The sequence below is a fragment of the Cygnus olor genome, chromosome 3 (genome assembly GCF_009769625.2).
Source record: "Cygnus olor isolate bCygOlo1 chromosome 3, bCygOlo1.pri.v2, whole genome shotgun sequence".
Taxonomy (NCBI): domain Eukaryota; kingdom Metazoa; phylum Chordata; class Aves; order Anseriformes; family Anatidae; genus Cygnus; species Cygnus olor.
The window spans coordinates 118677989-118701188 of record NC_049171.1 but is presented as its reverse complement, the minus strand read 5'-3'; the positions used below and the strand labels follow the sequence as shown (position 1 = coordinate 118701188).

Sequence of the window (23200 nt, the reverse complement as noted above, 5' to 3'; positions counted from 1 at the left end):
TGCATCGGGCTGTACCCAGCCCCTAGAAGAGCCCGTCTTACTCTCTTTGGCAGCACTGCTTATTATCTCACTTTGGGCACCCCAATAAATAGCTAAAATAAAATAAAAAATGGTATAAATCTGCATCCTGCCAGTAGAATTAATGGGGTCACCCTGATGTCCTCGGCTGCTGCACTGGTTTATGCCTCCTACCATGTGTCTGAATATGGCAGTCTGGAAATGGCTGCACTCAGAAAGCATTAAAATTGTGTAGTCACACACTGTGAAGAAAGTGAGTCCAGCGGCAAGCTATGTGAAATTTCTCAACACCAGACAATAAACTCACTACTACCCAGACTGTGAAAATAAAACCAGTCACTCAAGAATCCTTGAACTATTTTTTTACCTAGTAAAATATTTTTGTGTGTTTGTGAGTGACTAACTCTAAAAGTCTATGTCTGCCATGCATGTACTACTGCTCTCATGTTATCAGAGTAAAAAGCAGTTTTGTGGCTTCTCCAGCTGTGTATTTCCCACAGCTAACCGAGCACATGTTCGTGTACTTTCCTGTAATTTTCAAGGCCTCCCTTTAAATGATAAGGCCTGAGGTGCTTGGCTTTTTCACATCTGCTGCTTTCCTGGAGGTCAATCAAACAGTTCTTCATTCAAGAAGTAATGGGGTCTTACAAAGGAAAACAATTATTTCACTTGAAATCTATTGATCTGGTTTCTGTGGTTCATGTGGTGTTTTGGGTGCAGAACAGTTGCTTGAAACAATTTGAGATCAATTCAAGTGTAACTGAATCAATAGAAAACCATAACTGAAATGCACTACTCTTGTTTTTTATGAGAATATATTTTTGCTACCAATAGTAATATGAGAATACTAAGGGTGATCAAAATGGAAGGTCAAGATTAGAAGCTCTTATGTGTTAGTGAGAAATACTACTTCTAGAATCAAATTTCGGTCTGTGGGAAAGCTGAGACATGAATAGTGTTAGGAAAACATAGTGATTTTATATTTTAAAAAGCTTTTTTATAAAAGATTTCCAAAGAGTTGAGCTAATTTCTTTTCCATTCTGAGCATCGAGTCATCCAAAGCTAAATTTGCCATATTTGTGGCATTGTGTGGCATTGCTGGTATCTTTAAATAATTTTTGCTGAGAGAGGGAAAATTTTTCATTTTTTAATTACATTACTTCCACAATAAATGCTAGCTCTAGAAATTTGTAATTTTCTAACCAGGTCTCCTTTCTATATTGCCAGCACAGTTTATTTTTATTTTATTCGTTTTTCCATTTCATCCAGCTCTGTTTTCTGTTGAGAGTTTATTCAGGCAGAAAAGTTCTGACCATTCTAAAGAAGTTGGAAACAATGGACAAGGAAAGGCAATCTGGGTATCAGAAGATGTATTTTGACATTAACCCCTTGCCTTCTGCCAGAGTACTAGCTGACAGCCAAACGAATGGAACAGAAGTTTTTGTTGCAGTAGTTGTTAATCATTACACATAATCATTTAGTCCTTTGCTTAGAAAATACTGTTTTGAAAATCCTGTAAAATGCTGAATGCTGTTAGAAGTCCAACTAAAGAGGACGCTGAAAGAGGGAGGATTGCTTTCAGCTAAGTAAGTAGTGTTTCTACACATTACTTGTTCTGGGGGGATATGAACAGTTTACGATCTACAGGATGAAGATTCTAACTAATTCTTTGAATCCCCCATTTTTGTGGGCAAGGACAGCAACCACAGGAAGGTAATGCATAGTTACTAGTGAGTAAATAGTGAAAGACAAAAAGTTTAGAAGTCTTTATCCTTTTGAGAAATTCATTTTGGTTGTGAAAAAGTAGTGATTTTGCATCTTGCTAGTTGGCTTTCCTAAAACAAGTATTTGACAAATGATGGGTAGTGGATGTGGGGACAAATGTGCTCCATTACAAATGCATACTACAATAGATTTTCACAAAAGGCTGTTAAAATTTTTGTGCTGCTTAAGCAAGCTTCTGAATGCATAATTGCACCTAAAAAGAACTTTTTGGATAGGCATGGAATAGCAAGCTGTTCAGATAAACCTGCTTCATTTGCATGCAGAAATGTATTTGTGTTCAGAAATACAGGTGCCTACAGGCATAAAATATTGCACACAGAGATGAGATTGATTTAGTACTGTGAATGTTGGGAGTGTGAACAGCCTTAAAATGCTCAAATTCAGGGGGATGCTTCAGATGCTCTGTTAGGAATTTAGCTAGTCATTAGGTCTTGTCTAAATTCACTGATTTTAGCAAAATATTCTTATGACACTAGCAGCAAGAAGAATATGTAACATACTACTTACTTTACTGCCTTTTGGATCGTCAGTATGGACTGACGACTTTCTAGTTACGAAAAGTTTTACATTTTGAAAGACATGTTTTCCACACAGGTATGTCCTCAGAGCCAAGCTGCCTGGCCCAGCTTAGCTGTGTGGTGGTGTGAGGTGTTACAGAAATGGCTGAGAGAAGAGCAGCGAGTAGTGACGCACTGGTGGTAGGAGGGGAGATAAAGGGGGCAGGAGAAGATGGAGCAAGAAGACAAGAAAAATACAACAAATCTTTAGGAAGTGCTGAAAGGCATAATTAACACAGAGACAAAATGGCTTGGGAAAAGAGAGCATTGACAGACACAGCAGTGGCTCAGTATGCAGCACAGATACTCAAATGCTGCATAAATACCCATTTTCACTTTGCTGAGCTGTCCAGGTTAATCACAGGCTTTGTGCAGTGGATACCTAAGAGTCTGCTGCTGTGATGTTGGGTAGACAAACAAAATTAGCCCAAGAGTCTAGTGCTACTGTTGCTCATCCAAATGTCTGCCATTCTTTTTTCTCTGGTGCATTAGGACAGGCTTTGACTTCATTGCTGTTACTCAGTTCACTGGTGTGAGACAATGCAGAGTCAGCAACAGGATCCTTAATCTCATGACTGCTATAAAAGGGAAGTGTTCACGGGAAAGGTCCCCAAGTGCTGGGTTCAAAAAGGGATCATAAGGACTGTTTGATCTGATTTATGTATATATATATAAGGACTACAGTTTATATATATATTTATATAGCCTTATAGAAAGAGATTCTGGCGCAGAAAGACCTTGAACCACAAAATACTGAAGACCTCACTATGCATTTGCCATGTCATCATCCATTCCTGTAGACGGCTGCTGCGTCCCACTGTCAGGGGCAGGCTGCTGTGCTGAGTCACACTGGTGTGGCTCTGCTGGTGTGCTGCAGGCTCTGGGCAGTGGCCAGTGAAGACTTCCTGCTGTTGTGACCTGAAATTAGGTGCAGGAGCTGCAAGAGCGCTGATGACTACTCATAATAGTATTTGGACTGTGCCTGGGTTGCATCTGATGATGCAACTTGCATGAGGTTGAATGATGGTTTGAACACCAAAAATAGAAGTGTTGAAAAGAAGACCCCAAATCAGAAGACACAAGGTCTTCAGCCAAAACACAACACAACAGATGGAACAAATTTCCAAAGCCTAGAAGAAAGAAATGTGGGAAAGTCTCTTTTCTTGGTAAGTCTCTATTCTCGCACTTGCAAAACTGAATTTAAGTTCCCACAGTTTCAGAGCTCAAATACAATACTGTCAGCAAAACCCAAATATTTTGCTTGTAGACAACCTGTAGTATTGTTGCAATTGGCAATATTGGAAAAAATACAAGGGGTGCAGTTCTTAGCTTAGAGGCTCTGCAGTCGTAAGGCATCTGAAATCATGCAGTGGGAAAGCAGCAGTATGTTAGAGAATGTCCAGAAAGAAAACAGGACAAAAAGTCCAGAGACTAACTCCTCTCCCTAACAAATAACTTCATGTTTGAGTGTCTCGAGATCATAATTTCCAGAAGTTTTACAAATGTATTTTACAGTATAACAAAATGTACAAAGAGATCAAAATTTTGTTTGCGGATCTTAAAACAGGAAACATAAAATTAAGCACAGCATTTCTGCTGCACTGGATGAAAGTGGAGGTAAATAATATTTATGACTAGTTGCTCAAGTTATTGTTGCTAAAGAAAATCAGCCTGTACAAACTATTAGTGCTCCTTTTTCCAGAAGGAACAGTGGTGCATCAACCGTGGGTCTTCAGGCTGAACTCAAATAGGTAGGTGAAACCATGCTCAAGTTTTGAAGCAGTTGCCATTCCCATGCAAGCTCCCATACAAGGCGTCTGATCTTAATCATAACAAGATGTCAGTTTTGCAACACTGCTCACTGACCAGCTCCAGAGATAACTGCTAGATACCGGGGTTTATGCTGAACACCTATTGCAATGCTGAACCACTGCAGACCTGGTGGGTCCATGACTTTCTGAAAGTTATGCTACGCCGAAGAAATAACATGTTCATTTGTCTCTTCCTGCACTGGAAACCCACCCTCACACTTAGTGGCTTACACTACCTAGTTTAATTTGCCTCTGGATGTAGCTTCCTCTGAATTTAGAGACAGTCTTTGTCCATCTCTTACCTCTTGGTGTGTTCTGCCTGAGTCACTCCGTAGCTGCTGCAGTGCAGACTAGGGAGCAATGGGCTGCAGCGGAGGGGAGAGGAGCATTGTCCCCATAGACGCTGCCGCAGCAGTGAGAGCCGAGGCCAGCTGGTACATGCCTATCTGGTGCAGAGACCTTCAGCGATATCACTAAGTATAACATTAGGAACAGATCTTACCAACTAAGACTGCTAATCTGAGGAAAACTGGGGTTAATATTCAACCCAGTTTTGTCTCCTTTCACCTTTCTTCATTCAGTGACTTCCAGTTTAATGGCAAAGTTAAGACGTGTTATCCTCAGAACAAAATTACTTCACTAGGAGGTAAATAATCTGAGGGAGAAATGGTGATGTTGAGTATTTTCATTTAACATACCAAGTGGAATATCACAATTCATTTAGGTAATAGACCACTGCAGAGACTAATTAGAAACTGTGAAAGTCAGAAATCATAAGGAGTAGTGAATCTTTTAATTAGCTGGGATTTAAAAGCTGGCAGAAAATCAAGATGCTGAGGGGCACAGTGTGGAAGAAAGCACTTGTCATGGGTGAGCAGGTAAATGCCAGGTCAGGGTCTGTGGTTTTCCTTATCTGCTTTTCCTAGTGATGTCCAAATCAACACACAAGTAGCACAGTCCACTGGAGTCTTTATGGCATACAGGGTTAAGCAGAACAGGTAGCTTATGAGACTGATATTGGTGTCTTTCTCTATTACCTACTGTAAGACAGAGTTACCCGGTCTGTGATACATAGGTCTCCTGTTGCTTGTGGGATGGAGCTTGAACAAACGAAGTGGGGTACACTATTCAATGAAGGCACTGTTCCTAATGGCATTAGTTGATGTAGAATTTGTGACAGACAAGTGCTGGAATTGAATTGGGTTTACTTTCACTGGGAGAGATTCATGCCACATGGTAGCCCCGAGATGCTGCTTGTAGAAAGGGGGTGTATCGTTTTTTAAGACAGAATGGTTGTGAGAAAGATGGGAAATTAAAATCCTTAGTCAACTTGAGAGACAGTTCTGAGTCACTCTTCCCACACCACTGCTCTGTCTGTACACTGCAAACTCTAGGACCAGCATCACCCCGTCTCCACAGTGTGAAGTCTCAGCCCTGCATCTGGAGGCTCTCCAGTCCTGCGCTCTGTGCTGGAGAGCTGGAGTCTCCATCGGCATGTCTCCTCCTGCTGGCCGAGCGTCTGCCCAAGGTCGGATTAGTGGGGAGAGGCAGCTCAGCCTGCCTGAGGGCGTCCTGTGGCTGGCTCTTCCTGATCATGCTAGGCATGGCCTGGAGTGGGCTGATGCTGGACTAACACCTTGTGGTGTGGAGGGAGAGCGGCCAGGAATGTGGCTTACAGTCAGGGAATCATTTAGGTTGGAAAAGACCTTCAAGACTCAAATCCAACCAGCAACCTGGCCTAGCTTGAAATACCAAGTCTTGCTACTGAGCTTGCTCTTTACCTTTCAGTACAGATGCGACCAAAAGAAGTACCTTGTATAGTTAGTCGCCAAAAGGGATTCAAACTGAAGGATCCTTCAGAGAATAGAAAACACTACTGAGAGAACTGACGGGAAAGAGAGGGCTTACAGTAGTCATGGAAATTACAGCGGCCAGGGAAGCACCTGAAGATCAGAAAGCTAATGGGCAGTGACACTCGTGGCTCACAGTATTACAGGGAGATTTACAGTCATCCCCACTCTGCTGTAGGTGTAGCTAGTGGCCAGCATGGGTTGGCTTCAGCAATCTGCGCTTGCAGCGTAGGAAGGGGGTTCTCTGTGGGAGCTAGCTCACACACACAAACACGCACCTTAGTGTCCCACTGGGACATCTTTCTTTCCTCCCTATGTTACAGAAAAAAAAAGAAATTGTGTCAGTGTTGTGGAAAATATTTGTCACACTTTTGCAAAGCCCTTTTAGCTTGAGAGGTCTCTGCCCTCTGAAGATTTGAAGAGCTTTAGGCTGAAGGTGTCCCATCCTGGGAAGTATTTGCACTCTGAGGCTGAGAACAGGTATTGTAGGAAAAGCAGTTGCAGTGGGTAAAATGTCAGGAAACAGCTTCAACATTTATTTTTTCCAATCCTTTGTTTCACCTAAAACCTATGTAATTTCAGAGCTAAGTGAGCACAAGTGTAGCAATAAACAAAGGCTGTACTTTGGAGAGGAGTGCGTGTTTTGGAAGCCTGGGTGGTTTTCAGAAATGCTGTTTTTCAGTCTCTGCTCATTAAGACAAAATAGAAACCCAAGAGAAGATTCCCAAGCAAAAAAATGCCTATGCAGTCAGTCTTCTCCAAGCTCATGCTGCTATTGACCATTGCTTGTGGATGCAAAATGTATCCAAAGAACCATTTACAAATCATTTATGATTGTGGTACCCTACCACAGGTTTACCAGAGGAAAAGGCAGATGAAATTTATATTTTAGTAGTGTTTTTCGCCATTCCTGACTTTTAAATCTATAAAAGGCTTGGTATATCGTATTGCTGTGGTTTTTAATGATTCAATACCTATTATGAAAGCCTGCATTTGGCCATGTGAATGTTGTCTGAATAAAGTTGGATACAATATATCCTAAATTAATGATGAAAAAAGAGTGAATAAATGTTCCTGGGCTCTCTGGCCTGCCAGCGTCAGCACTTTGCAGCCCTTGTCGTTGATTCTGAGCCCCAAGGAAGCAGGTTAAGCCAGGGTAGCTGTCTGAAATTGCTTGAGACTGCCCTGGGTGTTTTAATCTATCCCTGGATGTTTATGTATTCTCCTGAAACCCCAAATTTTTCAGAACAGATGGGAGAGAAGGGACTTCCAATACTACAGGAGTTTGTGGAGAAGTGCCCATAACTCTTGTGTCTGCCTTGTTCTGTACCAGCTCTTAACAGTTGTCTTTACTTGAATGAGAGTGAAAATGTGGGAAATTCAGAAGGTATGGATCATTAGTAGCTGGAAATTCCTAATTTCCTCACAGAGCACAGACCCACTGCTCTTCCCCAGACTCTGCTGGGAAGTGTTGGAGCAAGGGGAAGCCCTTTCCTAGTGGTGGTCTGCTCCAGTGAAACCTGGCCACCTCAGCCTGTGCTTGTTTGCTGTCCTGGGCTGACATGCTTCCCAGCATCATGACCAGAAGAAGGGAAATGAAATTCCCTTTCCAAAAATTTAGCGTCTTCATTAATGTAGAGAAATGCAAGAATCCAAATAGAGTTAAGAACAAATCGTCACCATGTGGCTGCTATACTGAGTCATTCCATAATGGAAGGAAGCTTGAGTGCCTTTACCAAACAGTTTTTCGTTACATAGGGTATTTGGATTTCTTATATGTATGAATGTTCGATGTAACATATATGTCTAAGTTTTGAAATTTTAGCTCTTAAATTCCTGCGTTTGAAGCTTTTTCTTGGTGGATAGTCCCTATAATGCATTTATGCTTAATTTAAGAGTATTGTCTGTAACCCTGTTTAACATGATTTCTGTTTAGGAATTACTATTTGTCCTTTGAAGCTAGCGGTTGCTGTGTCTGGGAAAGTGTAACTTCAAAACAAAGAAATATCTGCCCTTGTTAAAACTGGAGAGAAGAAAGTTTCTGAGGACCTTTGGCGTGCCACCAATGTGCTGTGTGTAGCACAGATGGTTAAACAGTGCTACAAGGCTATAGTCTGATAATTCTGTTTTATGATTCTCTATTTGTCTACCACCTCTTTGATGTGAAAGTGGTATAGCAAGTACTCAATAATTTACATACTGTACAATATAGCCAAATATAAATGATGCATTATTTTTCCATTTAGCCCCATTTGAATTGATTGATTACCAAATCTTACATTTATCATTTATCAGCATTGCGATTATTTATAACTTTTGCTGAGTTTACAAAGTAATGCATCAGTCAAGAAGCTGAGTTGCTCTTCCCTGATTTGTAATGGATATTGTAATGATCAAAACCTGATCCTTATGTTGTTTATTTATTTTATTTCATCAACACTGAGCTTGGAAAGGATAGCCAGAAGATACGGGGCCAAAGCTAAGGCTCAGAAAGAAGACCTCCCCCCCCTTTTTTTTTTCTTTTTTGTTTTCTTTTTTTTTCTTGTTTTGTGTTTTTGACTTTTAATAGTTATTTTAAAAATAAGTGTATCACAAGAAGGACAAGAATAGGTGGCCAGGCAGCCAGTGTCACCCAGGCCAGAGCCCAAGGAGGATACACCTGCTATCTTTTCATTTGCCTCCTACCTGCACTGGCTGGTAACAGCTGGGCACGGCTGAGGTTTCACTTACTCGGCTCCTGGGGTCTTCATCACAAGCTAGTTGCATTTTCCCTACAGTGGGCTTTAGGCATTGTGATTTTTTTATGGGCTAGATCTTTGTGGTAAGCTGCTTTACAATTTGAGCACATTTAAACTCTGTGTAGGGTACAGCTGGAAAGCATGCCTGCTTTCCCTCCCCTGAATCCACACAGAATCCTCAGTTACCCTAATTGTTTTCCTGGCTTCCCCTGCAGTTCAGGGCAGCCTTTCCCACTTCTGTCCCTCCACGCTCCCGAGGTGGTGGTCCTTCCATGGGAAGCTCTGTGGAGGAGCCAGGTTGACACCCAGAGCTCTGAAATCTTCCCCATTTAAAACTGCAATCCTGATTCATTGCGAGTGAAGCGAGTGAGGGTGGTGATGAATTTGAGTCTGGTAATGCAGACAAACAGGGGTTGCTGGCCCTGCTAAAAAGTTCTTGAGTTGGAATAATTATAGAAGTTATTTGAGTAGAGAAATCACAGAATAGGTCCTTTTTTGGCTGTTGATAGCTTTCGTGTTTAATCACCGTGCAACCTTGTGTGATTGGGACTCGCCTAATTGATTTCATGATGACAATTGCAGTAGCAGGCAGGAGCACACCCACAAAGCGTGTTGCGGGAGATGCACACAACGTGCAGCTCGCGAGGCTTTTCCCTATTCCCTATCCTTATTAACGTTGGCTTTGCTAAAAGAAAAGAAGATTGAACATAAAAAGCTGAAGGTCGTCCATACAGTTGTCTCAATAGCAATCTGTGTGACTTTAACCCTGTTGAGGAAAAGTAATTACCCTTTGGCTTCTGGTGACCTCAACTAACCTTTGCTGAAGGACCAGAGAAAATAAAGGCTGACCAACAGCCTGCCCTTCCTGCCCTGTGGTTAACCCGTGTGGGGAATGAAGAACACCCTCAACAATAGGATGTGAAAATGTTGCCATGGAAATATCATTGGAAGAAGAAACAAAAATCTATTACAATTAATAGTGTTTTATTAGGTGACTCCTATAGAACTGTTTAATCCATGGAAGTTGCTCTATCGTGAGATCTGGGGTCAGGAAATTTCAGGAGGAACAGAAGCAGGAGGGAGAGTGTACCTCTTTAAAAATTCAAGAGCTGTTGGCAGAGCTGGGATGGTTTGTATGAGATAAAAGAATGAGGTTTGTGTTGCACACTCTAAGTATGGGAAGTAATAGCAAAGAATAGATGCAATTACTGTAATTGCAAATGATAACCACTAGCTATCCAATGGTCAGGGAGAGTATTGATACACAAATACTTTGGTTTTGTTATATGGCGAATAGCAAGAGTCATTTAGCTTTTTGTATTTTTGTTCACAACGCTGAGCCCTTGCCGAGAGAACATCAGGTTATTTGCAGAGGGTATCCTGCTTTTGTGTCTCTGATATTTTCAAATCATCTCCTATCATGCTTTTATTTTGATATTTTTTTTTCGCTCCTTTTGCTATTTATTAAATTTGATGCCTTACAATACCTAATATTAAATCTCTGATAAATTCACTGGTCTGCTTTGTTGTGTTTTAGGCTGAACCTTGTGCTGTTCGTTACCCCAGCTGTGGCTAGTTTCAGCTGGAGCTGGAGCTGGCAGTGCTGCACTTTTTCAGAAGTAGCTTAGCAGTTTCTAGCAAATTTTGATGGTTCTTTGAGCACACAAAGACAAAAATTTTTGAAGACATAATCCACATGTTGATGATCTACGATATTCCAGTTTTAGTGCATGATAAAGCACTTCAATTAAGTAAATTCCGTGATGTTTCCGTATTTATGTGACAATTTACAATACTCAATTTAATTTATTTTTTAATAAAAAAGTTTTAAATGTGTGTTTCTATCTGTGTGTACCTAAAAAAAATTAAATTATTGTATGGCTTTTAAGAGAAATTAAGAGAATTTTAGCAGGTTTGTTTTAAGACGTTAATACACAATTGTATGCATATGCTTTCTGGTATTGAAAATTAATTCAAAATAACACATTACTTACAAAACATGTTTAAGAATGTTGTACAAAGTTATACACCAACTTTCTTTTTTGGTCTTGTTCCCCAAGTACAAATATTTTAAATGCTAAGAAGATGTCAACTAAAATACTTTAATTAGTGTTACGGATAATCTTGCTGTTAGTTTAAATGGGCACAGGACTGTGCCCTGACTGCATATTTCTTGTAATGAAAGCTGAAAGCATGATAAGGAAATGAGTTGCGGTAAGCATCATATTAAAATCTTTTCCTTCTTTTAAAATGGTGAATAAGATTTTTTTTTCTCCAGTATTTTTGTGTCAGCTTCCAGTAATACAGCTGTGGATTTTTACCACGAGAGTTCTTCAACTTAAGAAGGTTTTCAAATGTTAATTTGCAAAGAGAACACAGTATGCTGGAAAGAACCAAACTTACTTCTGCATGAAAAAGACTTTCACATGCAACATCGAAATGATTTTCTGTATTGCAAATACAATAATTATCTCAACCTTTTCCTAGTTATAACAATATTGCTCATTTTTAAGTTTGTTGCCATTGCAAATTTTTGAGCACAGAGTGCAGTGTGTCTAGATGCAGAAGTACAGTAGAGACAGTGCACTCTGCCTTTTATTTATAACATGGAAACTTGTCTGTTGCTTTAAAATGAACTCTGTGTTGCTATATTCATTTATAACCGGGTGAACACTTAAAATGACTTTGGTCAGATTTCTTTCAGTGTGCAAGCTTATATTTCAACTTATGAAACCAGTGCAGGTCCAGGATCAAGGCAATGTGCTTTCATTAATTTTCAAGAATAATTTCCACGTCACTGGCTCCAAAGCATTGTTTGCTCAGATAACTCACCTGGTCGTGGTGCTGTGGGGAGCTATTACCTGTTTTGTTGACTGTTGCGCTTTCTCCCTTGGGGTAGTGTCCAGGTTCTCATGTTAATCCATCTTCATTTCCAAGTGCTCCAGGTCCATGGTATTCTGGCTGAAGCTCAGAACAAAATTCATGGAAGTCCAGCATTGTACGTGGAGTTTCTGCTGCTGTGTTTATTGTAAGAGAAAGAAAGCAGAAGAAGAATTACCATGTGTTACTCAAAGGTAAGCATATTGATAACCTGCTCTGTTTTCAATACTTTGAGAAGTTTGAGAAATCCCTTTAAATTATGCACATCATATTATGTGTGTACTAGAAGCTGTTGTTAAGGTGTCTTCACCTTCACTTGTGGATTGTCTTCTGTCCTGCTTTAATTTTGGTACATAGGCTGAAGCTTTTTTCCATTTTAGCCTAACATAATTCCAAGGCCTGAGAAATATTTGCATTCATGAAATGTTTGCATTCCAATTTGGGGATTAATAAAGATAGAGGACTCGAGGATCTTAGAACCATTAGTTGTTCCTGTTTGCCACAAAAAGGATTTTCTGCCTGACTTACTAATGAGCTGTATATACTCTGCTTTGTAATGTGTTTCATACTTTCATTCTCTGAAATATATTGTCTGCCACTGTCAAATGAATGGGAAATTAAATACAAAGTCTATTTGTAGGATATTATTTTATTGCATCACTGTTATTTTGATATGACCATACAGGTGTAAGTTATGTTATGCTAAGCATAGTATAACTTATATAAAAAAGGTAGGTAGGTAATAGCAAAGCAAAATAGTCAGAAATATTTTTCATTCAAGTCCAAAGTCTGGTCACATGCAGTCACATTCTTTAAAACCTAAAACCTATTTTTACTTAAATTAAATCTGTTCATTGCTATTTCAACCATAAAACATGAAAATGTAGTTTGGTAGCTAATGATTAATCTCGCTAGCATAGAATCATATATATGTTGTGGAAAGTCAGAAGTGAAATAATTTCTACGTTATTCTGACCTGATAAATTCACAGACATACATAAAATGCAGGGCTTTCAAATATGCTACAATTCTTAAAGCTTTAATTAATCTAACATTGCATAACCAGTGCATTTAACTAGTGGCCTCCTATTGTTCTATAGCTTTATATGAGAATATTATGCTTCTTAAGAGAAAGACTGCCAATACCAAGGTTTAAATGTTACATATATGTTATAAAGAGAAAAGAGAATTGATTCAGTCATTAATGGTAATTCCGGCAGAAATATTAGTTATAACAAGATTACTTCGTGGCAAACTATAATATTGAAAGTACTGAATGAACATCTGATTCTCAGAAACGTAAATACAGGCTGAATATCCAAGGCATTGCAGAAATGTTTACAGTTTATTTTAGCAATTTGCAAACACTACAGAGGAGATATTTTTTATAAAATAGTATGACATTTCTGTAGCAAATTTCTGTCACTTTAAAGTCATCTCCTAGCTATTTATTAATAATACAGCAATAAAGCATAGAATATAGTTTCGATAAGTGTTTATTGGTATCCTGCATCACACAAACAGATAAGTAAATCTTTATCTTGATAGTTTTGTTTTTAAATCAACAGCAGTATTAGATATCCTAAAAGTTACCATAGTCATTAAATACCTTATAGTGCTGTATCCCTGGTAATCCAATTTACAAAACTATATTCTCAGCAGAAACTCCTGGGGTATACAGTAGTTCTCTTCAGTAAGCCCTTCCTGCTTTTTCTTGTCATGAAGCAGTGATGGTACATTTTATCCTGTTGATAATTTGACTCTCTTTAAACTATTGCTTGTTGACCCACTGGATTGGTCTTTATTAGGGTGGAGGTAGCTGGAAGATTGAAGGACTGCAGACCATATATCATTCTTCCTTTTTTACTGTACCTTAATATTCAACATAGCATCATTATTCTGAGGCAAAAGCGAAAAGCTGGTCCATCATATATTCCACACATTGCTAGTCTTTCCTCTATGTCCTGCAGTGCTAGAGAGGGGGATTGTTGCTGCAGAAAAAAAAAATCTGGCCATAGTGCAGGAATAATCACTGCAGTCCGGCTCACCCCCACACCTCTCTTTCTCTCTCTCTCTCCTTCTCTCTCCCTCTGTTTGAGGCCCCAGCTGATTCAGTCTGCATCCATCCATACATAAATCATTGCCCTTATTCTATTGGTTACATGGTACATGGCAAGTATTGATTTTTTCCGTTGCCTCATTGCTGGAGAACCCATGGTTTTTGTGAGACTGAAAATGCAAAATTTTTTGCCGGAGATCTTGTCAAGGTACAAAAATGACAAGCAAGGAGGGTGCTATTTTAAGGTTTCTGTGACTTAAAAATCTTCGCCTTCCCTGTCCTACTCTATGTTTGCCTGTGTCCCGAAAAGTCGTGGCTTGTTTAATCACTACTGCTTTAGGTAGGCTTAGTGGCTAAGCAGCAGGAGAATAAGTAAACAGAAGCAGGGCCTGGCCAGTCGGAGGAAGACATTGCTTAATTATTAGAAGTTTAATTGTCTTCTGAAACATGAACAGAAAGATAAAGAACAATATGAAAATGATGGCATTTCAAGGGAAGAAATGAGTCCTAGGCATAGGATGATAACATGCTGTAGAAAAAGGGGCATTCAATTTCTTTCTGCATAACAAAAATATAGCAGCATGCTTAATTCTTGTGATAGGTCTTTGTAGCATTTTGAAACCGATTTGCTAACCCCTTATCAGTATGACTGCTGCAATGAGTTAGTTTTCCTCAGCATTCAAAGCTGCCTGCGAATGTCTCACAAAGATGGCACCTCGTTTCCTCAAAAAAGTGTTTTTGAGGAACAGGAAGCCTGGGTTATGAGGCAGATTATGAGATGTTCTACTTCAGTAACTGACAATTCCCTGGTCTAAGAGTCTGTCTTACTGAGAGCCTGATCCAAAACATATTGGAGTCAACAGGAATGCTTTCAATGACTCTATAGGTGCTGGCTCAGCTTCAGCTTGCACAGAAGACAGTATTTTCTTTTTTTCAGAAACCACCACTTTCCCTCGTTTTGAAGAAGCAAAATGGATTGGGATGGGTGGTTTAGAGATGGGAGTACATTATTATTGTATTTCATCTGATTGCATCTTTTAACACTTTTAAATGTGATGTATGCAAACGACTGTGAATTTTATTTAATGCCTGTAATGAAAAATGTGACCCGTGCCTATCCCCTACCATCCCCAATTACTCTATCTTGCTTTTACATTGTTGGTTTTTTTTTTGCATTTGAAAGCCACTGAAATCAGTTCTTGTTTTCATCTACACTGCCTTTAGACTCTGGTGTTCCAACAAATGTTGTGTGATCTCCATTTAAGTCACTGTACCCAATTTCTGCCAATTGCACATTGAAAGCAGCTGATATTTTCTGTCTATTGTTTGCATGTAAATCAAGTGCCTTAAACAAAATACACCTTTAGAGCTTTTGTGTTTCTGGGGCTGGAGGAATTGAGGATAAAGCTGAAGTTATCAGTAGGGAATCCCCAGACTGAAACCTTCTCTTGCTGTATGGGACATGCAGGAGCTGAAAACGTGGTGTGTTGCTGGTCCTCTAATTGGAAACAGGGGCTGGGCTGTTTGACCAGCCTTTCCCCGGGCTGGCTGCGCTCCTGCCTGCCTGACCTGAGCCGTGGGTCGTGCTGGAGCGAGCCATCTCCCCTAGGCAGGCTAGGTTGGGGCAATTGCCTTCTTACTGAAACATGTTTTGGTACAAATGTATGTTGCAACGGTTTTAATCAAATTGATATATAAGAAGATGTAACTTGAAATAAAAGAAAAATAGCAAGACTGTTGGAAACATGAATTTTGGATTCGTATTCTTTTTGCTTAGGAAAATTTGCCTTCGGCAAATGAGCTTCTTGCTTCACCAGAAGTGTAGTACCAGTGCAAAATGGGCCTTTTGTCCCTCTGAAAACCGTAACCTTTTCTGCTGTGTTCTGTATACATATGGGCAAGACCTCTGTATTCAGTGGTAGTTTTTGTAGTAATTCAAATGAGAACTGTTGTGTTATCTTTGTGACAGTGGCTCCGACAAAAGGGTTTGGTACGTGTCTTTACATTAGACATTCAAGCCAAGGTTTAAGTCCACTCCTTTAACCTTTATTAATAAAAAAGAAGGGTTATTTGGCTAGCCAGGGTAGCAGAACACCCGTAGTTCAGTGGTTATAACACAGAGAAAAGACACTAAAGAAATACTTGTCTAAATCTGAATATTGCCAAGTGTGTTTCATCAGTTTCTTAGAGAGTATGAGGACAGAAAATGCTTTCAGAAATTGCCCCTGTTTCACAAGCTTTTAGGACTCACCTTCAGTAGGGCATTATCCCCTTATATATGTTTCCATGGAGCCTCCCAGCCTGGAGGTTGGGGCATTCATAAAGTAATTGGCCTATCTTTGTTAAAATATTTTTCCTATAGCCTATGATACTCCTTAACCAAGGTGTGTTTGTGTCACAGCTCTGGGGCATTTTGGTTAAAAGCTTGCAGATGCTGTATGCACACACCACAGAAATGCTTTATATACACTTACGGGTTATGAACAAGGGAATACCGTAGATTTCTTCCCCTTGAAAGGAACATAAGTCACACGATAGTCCAGCAGCCATCCTTCCAGTGTGTGTGGAAAATCATCTTGACATTGCCAGTTGTTTCCAGAAAGAAAGTGGAAAACAGTGTCATTCCAGAGCATGGACCAACACGCTGTCCTCCTGCAGATCCTATGGGAGAGGCTGTGCCCACCGCTCTCTGGGGATGCGGCCAGTTCCAAGAAGTGTGATGGGATTTTCACCACACTGCTGAGACCCTGCTGGAAAGGGGAGCCACCTGCTCCCCAGGCTGGTGCTCCTGGCAGTCACTTATGCTTACCGATAGATGCACGTAGATGGTGGTCAGAACCTACCCCGAGGCCCATGCTGAAGCTTTGTTGGGCACCAACCCCAAACCATAGCCGTTTTCTGGCCTGCTTCATAATGGCAAGGTGAATTTAGTGAAGCCAATTCAGCCAGCTTCTTTTTGCATCTCTCTCTTGAAGGAAGACAAGCATTGGTCCTTGCAGATGGACATGAGAATTAATACATAACAATGACAAGAGGTCAAAGGATTTGTCCTGTAGCAACTAATAATGATATCTTTGTAGAAAATACAAATGAGAAGAACAGACAGCCATGCGAACTGCAAGCTGCAGTTGTGTAAGATGGAGCTGAAGCAGTCAGGGCCATTAACCCTTCCCTGAGCAGAGCAGCTGCCCTTTTCCCCATGACCTTGGGAAGCCGTCAGCCCACAGTGCTCCCCTCGGGGTCACACGTGGATGCTGCATCCGGAGTTAGAACAAGCTGCTGACAGCCTGGGCCAAGCGACCCCTGTCTCCTTTCACCCGTGGCCAGTGCCTTGCCATACTGCGCACAGCTGTATCTCTGCTAATGACACATCAGCAAATTATGCGTCTGTTGGGCAAGAGCAGACTTTCATCCTCAAAGGCCTTCATAAATAAGGTTGTGATGCAGAAAAATAATGCTTGATAGTATCTCTGTTTTGTAGGTGAAGAAATTACACGAAGATCTGGCACCGAAGCTGGGATGATGTTTGAGAGCTCCTGCTTGCGACACACATGTGGGAAAATTGCTAGAGGACCATGTACGTGGGGAAGTTTGACCCCTATAATGCTGCCAAGGACAGAGAGGTCTTCGGTGGGTTGCTTAGCAAGCATTAGTCACAAAAGCATCTGGCTCAGCTCAAACCTGTAGGTTGCATTTTCTCAATAAATAAATAAATAAATAAAAGATGAAAGAGAAGGAAATAACAACACAAAGTCCTTTCTGCAGGAGGGCCTGCCTCTCTTACTGCTTTCCTCAGCCTGTTATTGTGTAAATCACTCTGTTATATCCAGCAAATTAACTACACACACTGCAACATGCTGTAGGAAGTCTGTTGTGGATTTATCCATTTAAATAGGAGTGGGGTATAGTGCCACTTCATTTAACCCATCCTCAGTGCTGCATGAGATCCCAGAAAAGTTATTCAGCAATAATTTTAAATCCCATCCCTGGGAAGAAAAAATAAAATAGCTTGGGACTATACAGTTGGAGGCTGTAGTTGCAATAAAATCCAGAAAAAGGTTATTTTACCTGAATTTATCGCTTAGCAACCAAGAACCTACCTCCTGAGATCCCTGTTCATGGGTTACCAAGTAACTGGCTGTGACAATTACCAAACAGCTGTCCCAGGAATCTACATAGCCTTTAACCTCCGTCAGCTGAGAGATGGGCTGATGACAGCTAACAAACAATAGAAACACACCCTAATATTTTATTTAAGAGCTGAGGGAAGCCACAGCTGTATGGTTCATTCAGCCAGCTGGATTTAACTGCTTCGAACCGCGTGGTGTGGCTTCAGGAAACTGCTCTGCAGCCATGCCCTGTGTTTAAAGATGTGCTGGGGGTTTATTCCTCCGAACTTTATATCTGATAATTGAATCCACACTATCAAGACAGGTTTTGCTGTTGTGTAGGAATGTAATTATGAAGGGTTTTTTGTTGTTGGTGTTTTTTTTTCTTATTATTTTATTTACGTAGCTAACGGTTTACAGATTTTTTCCATTAATTTATTGTGTTGACGTTGGGGTTTACGGAATGTAACTGTTCCACTAATTATCAGTGAAAGGGAGAACATTATGTATCAAAGTAATAAAGGAGCAATTTAGGAGGGAAAAAGCGTAATTAAGACTGGTAAGGCAGAATTAAAAGAAAAAGAATACCGAGCTTGAATATTGAGAAGAGCTTCTTGTAAATGAGGTGGATTATGTTTGGGGGTGGTTTCCCAAAGGAAACAAGGGGAACTGCAATCTCCAGTGTGTACAAGTAAGCTGAGGACAGTGTAAAACACTGGAAATGTTGGATAGACTAATGCAGGTGTCAGTTTGTGTGGAAATGTTTTTTTTTTTCCTTCCATTTTTACTTTCTGTGATTTTACAACGTTACAAGTAGCAGTCAGCAAACCTGCAACAAATTGTAAACACACCATTTTGTGCTGGCACTTTAGATGCCCTGAGCTGGGAGAGATTTATGGACGTGCCTTGTGCTACAAGTTCTCAGGGGTTCCTTTTAGTTTAAAATAGAAACAGGAAAAACGGGTTGGGAAGCTAAGGCCCCATGCACGTGTACAGATCCCAGGCACACAAGCTGGAAGAGCAGGGAGCTCGCTCTTTCTCTTTCTGCAGGCTTGGTACAGGTATCGAGGGGCAGAGCATTTGGAAATCAGTCACCTTGCTGCTGCTGGCCTTGCTCCAGCATATTCTAGCTGAGATATTATGGTGTACTCTGGCATGTTCCATGTGCTGCAACAGCAAGAGCCAGCTCAGGAGATCTTTCACCTGATTTCCACCAGCACCAAGTTCAAAAAGGGAACTTTCCCCTGGCCACTTATGGTAGAAGCCTTGTCCTTCTAGAACCTGGAGGGGGTTCTTCAAGTGGCTGGTCAAAGTGGACTAGATTTAATTTGTTTAGATCTACATTTGTTTGTTTTTATACATCATTTTTAAAGCATGGCTGCAAAGCCGATAACCTTTACTTTCTCACTGCACACAGCTGTACTTATTTTCAGGTACTCAGGCTGATGAGGAATTTTTGGTTCCTCAAATAGGTTTAAAAAACCAACCCAACAAAAGTGCACCACCAACCCCATAGCCACATCAGCACCATTTCTCCTAGTGCAGTAACATCTTGGGGGCATGAGGGTGTCCTGCTGCACGTCCTAATCACCTTGTCTTACAGATTGTGTAAGGACCACATTGCCAAAATTGTTGTTCTCTTTGGTGTTGGAGTATCATTAAGTAGCCCAGGTTATTGCATTGCTTTCATGTTAACGTTGTGTAATGGGAAGAGCTGACGGCTTGTGAGATTGGGTTGGTTATCTCTGAGGCCAGTTTTTGAGTTCATTGTGCAATGTTACTTTTCCCTGTTTACATTTAAAAAAGACACTCAAAGAGTGTTAGGTCCGCTACATCAAATACGCAGAAGATGGGATAAGCCTGGGGAAATCTTTCTCCCATGCATGCATTGTCACCGTGTGGTAAGAGGCCGTGTGACACTAAGGATGGCTTGTAGTTAGCGGCTGCGGTCCTCATATTTATCCCCAGGCCTTTGCATATCTGCTGTGGACATTTGGCCGGGCTCGTAAACTCTGTTAACTCAGATGTGTAAGGGAAATAGCGCTGTGAGTGTGTGCGCCCCGGTGCACCCTTGAGGAGGGCAGAGCAACGGCGGGGGAATGAATCCCAAACTTGTCACTGCCCAGAGAATGGTTCTTCTGCTGCATTTGTGTGGTCCTTGAGCTCAGTACCAAAGGTGCTTTTGCTCCTAAGCTGCTTACTGCCTTGTTTGGGTATGAAGGGAAGGGCAGGAGACGGCAGTGACAGTCTTACTCGCACCCTGTCCTGCTACTCATTTGTCTCTGTGGGAGAATTGGGATACAGGAAGGCATTGCTGGGACGTTCTTTCTGTCTCTTGATGACAGAGCATGGTTGTCCTGTTTTCTGGCTGGTAGCTGGTTGGTTACATTGACAGATGTTGAAATGATTCTTTTGGCACTATTCTGTTGTGCTGACTGTTCAAACAGGAAATTCATCTTTTAGTATTTGCACATGTTAAATGTTTGTTTTAGTAGGAATCGCTCTGACAGCAGGCTGGTCAAACAGTATATTTTTGGAGCAGCAAACTCTGGAATTCTCAAAGTCCTTGTCGTCCCATAGGTCTGCTGGTGCTTGGCCTGGAGCCCTGTTCCACGAAATACCACAGATCTGGCTCCTGAGGAGAGGAGATGTGAGCTTCTGAGCTCCAGGTTGCTGCTGTTTCACTCTCAGGATGACGTGTTCCTGTGTGTGCTCGATGGCACTTGGTTCCCATCATAGCATGGTACAGGACTTCATGAGACCGAGGAGGGTTTACTGTATGATGGAGTCTGTGCTGGCTTTGTCCTCCCTTAAGTTCATAAAGATTTGGTTTACTGAGGTGGCCTCTCATCTAATGTTAGCATGAGAGAACAGGAAGGGGGTCGTGGCTTGTGCTATACATTAGAAAGCAAAAATGTGCTCAGGGAGCATGGGAAACTTTCCTCCCAACAAGGACTAGCTGGAGCACTTGCTCTGATGAAGCTAAACCTCCATCTAAATCTCTCTGGTGATAATTCCCATTTCAGGTGACATAATTTGAAGGAGGCTTCTCCTTTCAAGAACAAGCAAATGCTGGTGTGATTTAATGTGATGCATTTTAGCTTGTTTCCTGACTTTTCATCAGTTAAAACTGTGCATACTTGTTTGAGAACTGAAAGGTGTTGTTTCACTGTATGTCATGGCATTAGAGATACCCTGGCCGAGATCTGTTGTGCTGTCCTTGGGATGAAATTTATAAAATGTCAGAAGCTATAACATTTACTTCTGTAAGTACACCATCTGTGCTGAAAAGAGCGTATTATGAGAAGTAGCTGCCTACAGACTTCTGGTGCATACGGTGGAGAAAAGGTTTAATCTGGTCAAGACCTCTCCAGACCCCTTCACTGTCGCTTAGGAGGTGAGAAACAAGTGGCTGCAGCTCGCATGTGAAAGCTGCTTTGTGTCTTGCCAGCCTCTTGGCAATACTTCAGAGCTATAGCTATTTTGAGTAATGGAGCTTGGAAGTGGAAAAAGGCTTTGTGGCAAACCTAGCATATGCATTTCTGAGAAACACATTCGGTTCCTATATGGTTATTTTTGTCTAATTTGACAGGAAAATTCGAACATCGAGGAGAACATGTTCAGGTGAGTCAGATTACAGCTCGCACGTGTATTTGCACCCAAAAGTTACGCAATTGCATGAGTAACTGAGTGCAGAAATGTTTTCTGATTTCTGCTTACAACAGCTTAGGTATAAAATCTGTGCTATTTATGAGTTTATAAGGAGAACAGAAATGTTTGTTAGCTACTGAATCATTGAAAACGTTATACCTGCCAGAAGGCGGAAGATTCCTTGAGAATCCAGCACTGATTAGCGTTGATGAAATACAGGAAATACAGTGAAATATATCTTTCAAAAATTGACACTCGTATGTTTTGGCATTTGGAGCAATGTTGTTGGTTTGGACCTTGCATTGATTGCTCACCCATTAGTTCGATTTTGATGTGTGTAGTTTCTGGATCTTTACTATTTTGCATTCTTTGACAGCTTTACTGATCACCATAATTTTAGTCTCCTTATCTTTCTATCGTGATTGATTAATTTTCTTCTCATATATGCTCATCCTAATCTCTGAGCAACCATGCCGCTTCTGGAAGGGGCACGCAATTTCCTAAAGAAACACCAGGGAGTTGTTTCCGTGTGTGTCAAGTGAAAGTGCATTGCAGGAAAAGGCACCGTCTTTCAACAAAGTTTGTTTTTAAGCTTGGAATAATCAGGATTTGAATGTTATTAAAGTAACATTTTTTGCAAAAAGGAACTGGATTTATAAAAATGAACTAACTCTTCAGCCAGACCCGTTATGAATTGCAAAAGCAGCTGGGAGATTTGGCCCAAGAATCAAGTTTTTTTTTTTCTTTTTTTTTTTTTCATCAGAGTTTGTAATAGATTTGGAGGGATATAACATTTATTTCTTATTTCTGTGAGTTTCAGTCCAGGCCTTGGAAAAACCCATCTGACAGTGAGTTTGTTTGTATATTTTAAATTTTTTCCTAAGTGTGCTAGGTTCATTAGCAAGCCTCGGAAAAGGCACGCTTTGTTAGAGCTAATATGGAAAACAAGATACTAAGGGCTCAAAGCTGTCTTCAGAATATAAATAAGCATACCTTCCTTTGGACCAGGTTTTCACCACAGTTATACTGGAACCCTTGTTTCTGGGAGAGTTTGCTAGGAAATGCTGTTCCTTCAACAAATTTCCTAACAGCAGTCGTGAAGCTGATGCCTACAAGATAGGCAGCGCCATGCAGAGTGACTGCAGTGCACCCGAAATAGCTGCCTTGTGCCGTACGGCCTAACCGGACCTCGCTTACTGCTGGTGGGACGTGCTGCCCAGCAGATGTGGTGCCGCAGGAGCATGGACAGAGGGCTGTCCCAGGTCCTGCTCAGTGCCAGGAGAACACCTGTGCTTCCTCTCTGACCCCTCGTGCCAGCTGGCAGCAAGCAGGCACAGGGAGCAAATAGTCCCTGGAAGAGCTTCCTGCACCTGTGGATGAAGGGAGGCAAGTCCTTTTTCCTTGCCTTACATGGAGCAGCTTGGTTGTGCTTTAGCCTCAGAAGAGCAGCACAGAGCCCTGTACTGCCATGCACAACAGAGGGGCAGTGACAGCTCAGCACTGGTTACACTTGGTGCTTCACCCAGTAGTCACTGCCCAACACCATGGGAATGCTATAGGATCCCCTCTAGTGTGGTGCCCAAACAAGAAGACGCCGCTTAAAATTATGTTTCAACAACTTAAGCAATAAAATGATCTGTGACATTGCATGAAGCAGTCATCTCTACCTGAGTATTGTTTTTTTTATGATTTTTTAATTAAAAGATTGGATTTGAGAATTGTGTATGTATTCAATGCCTGTG

At 41.0% G+C, this 23200-nt stretch overlaps 1 protein-coding gene across 2 annotated transcripts in view; it reads left to right on the top strand.

Annotated features, from left to right (window-relative positions):
* CCDC85A (coiled-coil domain containing 85A) overlaps window positions 1-23200 on the top strand; it is a 175694-nt gene that overhangs the window by 39144 nt on the left and 113350 nt on the right. For both annotated transcript variants that reach the window (XM_040553369.1, XM_040553370.1), the window contains one exon: window positions 11697-11833. The gene's annotated coding sequence lies outside the window, so the exon portion shown is untranslated. The remainder of the gene's footprint in view (window positions 1-11696; window positions 11834-23200) is intronic.